General features: G+C 27.0%; 1 pseudogene; it reads left to right on the plus strand.

Annotated features, from left to right (window-relative positions):
- Positions 1-2108: 2108 nt before the first annotated feature.
- On the plus strand, positions 2109-3215 carry LOC126904786 (uncharacterized; annotated as a pseudogene).
- Positions 3216-5545: the final 2330 nt, after the last annotated feature.

Raw genomic sequence — 5545 nt, forward strand, 5'->3', positions numbered from 1 at the left:
ATAAATTAATTTCCATTTTTCAGTTAATATGTTAAATAAATTGAAACATAATATTATATTATGATTACTCAGTAATATTAATTAAAACTCGTAATACGTGTAACAACTATTTTGTTGGTTGCATCCTTGCACCTTGTAATAAACCATCTTTTAAAAATTTACCTTAAGTTTTTTGTGAAAATTATTCATGAAATATATGTTTGTTATGTTAACAACTTTTCAAAACAGTGGCGTATTTAGGAGTAGACCGTGACCTAGGGTGTCATTTTTTCCAATTAAGAACTAAAATCTTATTAAATTTATTATTTATTTATATGTAACATAATTTATAAATTATATCAATTAATCTTAAAATGAATAAATAAAATAAAATATATGTAACACTTTATTTTCGAAAATTTAAGTATTGTTGTTTTAAAGTGTATTAATCATTTTTAATTTAACTTGTATGCAATTGTAAATACATTTTTGTTAGAATTTGTGTAATTAAATTATTTATATAGTTTTAGCGAATTACTTAGAATAAATTCACATCAAATAAATTCAATTAGCAAATTATAAATGTATGTATTAGTAATAAATTATTGTTATTAAAAAGTATTATATTAATTAAAAATAAATATTAAAATATTAAAAATCAAGCTGTATGAATTTAATTTTCAAAATATTTATTTATGTTATTACAATAAATTGCAAACAATCGTAAAACATATATGTTCATCGAACAATACCTAAAAGGCCGTATACCTAATGGAACAATAGAATCCGTTCGAGGAACGTGTCCGTTCGTTGACCGTATTTTGACGAACGTTACCGTTCAAGGAACGTGTCCGTTCGTTGACCTTATTTTGACGAACGTGAACGTTCGAGGAACGTGTCCGTTCGTTGGACGTATTTCGAGGAACGTGACCGTTCAACGAACGTATACGTTCGACGAACGGACGATTCAAAAATAGACCCCCTGGTCCGATTTAAAAAGCAAGTATGTCGAATTAAAGAGGTATATAAATATTATTTATCATAAAAAAGTTGTATTGAACAATACATTTTTCAAATAGTTATAGCATAATAAAGTTAAAAATATGAAAAAGAATTTTTTTACAAAAATCGTATTCTTTTTATTAATTTTGATGACTGTTTTCACTATGAAAACAAAATATAGTCCGAATTTTTTTTTTTTAATATTAAGGCATATTACATTTTGTGGCTTTTGAGTTTAATATTTTTAATATTTTTTAGTTTTTTTAAATTAATAATATTTTTAATATAGTTTTAATTTTACTTAATTATACATAAGCTTTAATTTAAGATATATATAAAAGTGTCAGACCTTCCGGAACATTTTCAGAAGTTAAGTTGAAAAAGTTAATTTTTTGTGAAAAAGTTGTCATTTTAAATCTCCCCCTGTGGGCAGGTAAAGGGTTAAATTTATAAAAAAAATATATCAAATGATAGGTAAAAACATCAAGTATCTATAAAAAAAAATTATATTTATATATTCATTTTTAAAAAAGTTATGGCAGTTTTTAGTAAAAAAAATTTCGAAAATAAGCGATTTTTAAATTTGTAATTTTTTTGTAGGTTTGCCCCATTTACGGGGAATGATGGAAAATTTTTCAATTTTTGAGGGTAATGTCTTTGACTAGATACGATTTGTGATTTTTTGACGTATCGTTGAAAGAAATCCGTTCGGTGAGAGCTGAGAAAAAGTGATAACAGACACAAAAAAAAAAAAGATCATAGTAAAACCAATACCTTCTCAGCTTCGCATCGAAGCTAAAACACAACATGGTAAAATTAATATCTTCTCGAAGCTAAAAGATTTTATTTGGTAATTTTATTTTTTATACATAACATTTTTAATAGAAAATAAACTTACAATTTAAATTAGGAAACTTTTTATTAACACGTTTATATTAGTTTCATCTGTATGTATGTTTGTTTGTAACTCTCCACGCGCCACGTGTTTTTATTCTCTCGTATCCCATCGTCTATGGCCTTGAGAATAGACTGTGGTAACGCATTTACCCCACGCCGCTCACCAGAACACTATTTCTGTATAATTTTATTTTTGGTTTTCGTACCCGTACACGCGTGCTTGTCATCAATATTATATATATATTTATATAAACAAATTTTTATTGTGACACGACCCCGCCACGGTGCAAAGTACAGCAAGTGCTGCACGACCGACGATGGCCCGCCGCAAATGATACGTTGAGTTTTCTTCCCGTTCTTAAAGTGACAGCGTCGATGATGTACGCGCACCGGCTTCGGACGTGCCGCACGACTGAACACGACGAACCGATCGGCACCCGCGCACCATCACCATCAACGCTGCTAACTTTTCGATGCCCGAGGATCATGCCGGACACCGCGTCGCCGACGCCAAGACATTATGTGAAGCATAAAACAATGCTTGATGAGTTTTATGAGAAATGTAGACAGTTTTTAATTGTTTCTTGTGAACAAATAAAGAAAAGGTTCTTTGTATATTTATGTAAAGTTTTTAAGTACTTTCTACAAACACAATATTGAAAATTTCAGGTATGATTTCAACAATTCAACATTAATGAAACTCTACTATTTTCAACCAAAAGTTGTGTTGAGCAATGAGTGTATTAATTCTTTATATACGATTAATCAAGAAATCCCAAGAATTGCTCAACAATATAATTAATCTGAGCTTCAAATGATCGATTCTGAGTGGAGAATGCTGAGAATAATTAATTTAAATAGTTCCATTACAAATATTAAGGATGTAGATGAGTTTTGGATACATTTATATAATTTAGAATGTGATGGCGAGTTTAAATTTAGAAATGTAGCCAATTTTGTTCTAAAGATTTTAAGTTTACCTTATTCATCAGTTGATTGTGAACGAATTTTTTCTAAAGTTAACTTGATAAAAACTAAAATTAGGAACAGATTTCAAGTGGAATCTTTAAATGGATTATTATTATCAAGTGAACACATAAAAAGTGTAAGTTGTGAAAATTTTACCCCAACCAAGTCTATGTTAAACTTAATGAATAGTAAAATGTATAGTTATGATGAAGCCAAAGAAACAGTTGAATTAGAAAATCCATATTCTAATGATGTAGAATTTGGGAATTTTACAGCTTAATTTTATAATGTTATCATTTGATAAGCATGTATAATGTATATGCTAACATTTCTTATACATTTATATATATATGTTTAAATGATTTAATAATTAGTTCCAAAAGTAAAGGTTACTTTGAAATTTTGTTATATAAGTTATGCAAAAGTTTTTTTATTTATTACTTTTAAAAAAATGCTCTTACCTCATTATATTAATGAATTTTTGAGTGATTAGGTTAAAGTACATGAAATCAAAGAGGATAGTAGGTATCACTTAAGCTTAAATGATAATTATTATATTTGATCAAATATGATCATCTATATTTACCTATTTTAAGATATGGGGTTTGGTTTTTCTGCTATTAAAGAAAAAGTATATATAATTTCATAAAAATTATTCTATCAATAAAATCAGATCAAAAGAATCATCAAATACATGTATAACATTAATGAATTATATGATTTAAATTCAAAGAATATTGATCTAAAAATAACTACTTTTAACATACGTTCTTATGGGAAAACAAAAATAAGTAGGCCTCTAGCATAGTGTCGCGATCTAGCGTTAAAACGTATGCCCGTCACATAATCTGACCGAAATCGTAACATGTGAAATATACGTCGATGCTTAACCTGTTTATCTACAATCTGTAGTAATGTAAAATTTTTTGTCCATACGGTCCTATACGGTAATTTAAAGAAAATTGTGCGGTCCGCGCAGTATTAAATGTTGGCAACGCTGAACGTGTTGTCATTTTTTAATCATTAACGAACGAAGAGCGCAGACATTTGGTTTCGGCACTGACTACCGTGTTATATCTCGCTGTGTTTGTGCAGCGTCAGTCAGGCGCAATATTATGTTATCTATTTTCGTCCTATTATCTTTTATGGTTCAAGATTACTAATTTCGTTAATTATAAAAATAAATTATAATATTTTGAAAGATATTTGATATTGATAGAGGCTCGAAATAAATAAATTATTATAAGGTAAATTGCAGGTGAGATTGTGCCTCACTTGCCTCACCCGGCGAGCCGCCACTGGTAATCGGTACACTACTCTTTCCCAAAATTAATCACTAATGAGAATATGGTACATCACTGAGCTTGTTAATATTTATTTAAATGTTCGATAATTACTGTTTACTATTGAATAGTCACTAATTAAAATGCAAAAAATATTAGATAACTTTAAAAACTTAGCTTCTTTTTTTATGCAATAAAAATGCATAAACTGCAGTAAAAACAAATAACCTATAGTAAACAAATAACCTGTATTGTAAAACATTTTTAATGTGCGTTACTTGCTTAAAAATGTAATTTAAATTTACACTTATTCATTTAAAAAACCCCCGACTGTTTCAGCATTTATTTTAAGTTTTTTGTTATAAAAATTTAAGTAAACTAATCTTATAAACTATATTTCTTTTTTTTTTATTTAATATTATTATGAACTAAATTCAATCATATTTTAAATATTACCAGATTTTAAAAGATTTTATCGAGAAAAAAAAGTTTATCGTCTTGCTATTTAAATACTAAAGCCAAAAATAGTCATATTATGTTTTGGTATTTTAATATATTTTCAAATACATTGCAGTCAACGCTGCGCTGACACAAGGGTGGGTTAATTAGCTACAAGTGATCAATTTTTATTATACATACAAATAGAGTAAAAAAATTAATAAATTTCAACGTAAAATTATATAATATCAAATCTAATTCGACAATATACTTTAAAAATATTATAAATGAATGATTTTAATTGTTTTTATTGATAAAGCTGGTTAAGCTACTTGTTATTTGATTAAGGGATTTTTTTTTTCAATTTTTGAGGATAATATAATCTATACAATATAGAATCTATACATATAGAATCTACTATATAGAATCTATACAAAGACGTTTTTTACACTTCATTTCTTTTAAGTCTAGGGATTATAATTTCTCGATCGATGAAATAGGAATCTCTCTTGGTTTAACTTCCCTTGCTTACAGGAGAAAATGCAATGATGTTTTTTGGATTTATAATCTCCTTAATAATAATGTAGATTGTCCAGAAATTTTAAGTCTAATTCCTTTTAATGTTCCTAATTTTCATCTCCGATCTAATAATTTATTTTATGTTAACTCATATCGTCAGAATTATAGTTATTATTCACCGGTCAATAGAATACTACATTTTTGTAATTTAATTAAAAATTTTGATTTCTTTAATGACCATTTAACCAAGTTAAAATCTATTTGTAGCGATGTATTTTAATTATTAATTTTGTATGTTAATAATTTAAACTTCTATGTATGCTGTACTTATTTAATTATTTAGATATTTTGTATTTATATTCTGTACTCATTGCCGTCTGTGGCGTACTCAATATTTATTTGTTTTTTTTTCTGTTTGATTATGTTGTGTCTTGTATATTATAAAATAAATAAATATT

Source organism: Daktulosphaira vitifoliae, unplaced genomic scaffold (genome assembly GCF_025091365.1).
Source record: "Daktulosphaira vitifoliae isolate Bord-2020 unplaced genomic scaffold, ASM2509136v1 Scaffold_4, whole genome shotgun sequence".
In the NCBI taxonomy this organism is placed as follows: Eukaryota; Metazoa; Arthropoda; class Insecta; order Hemiptera; family Phylloxeridae; genus Daktulosphaira; species Daktulosphaira vitifoliae.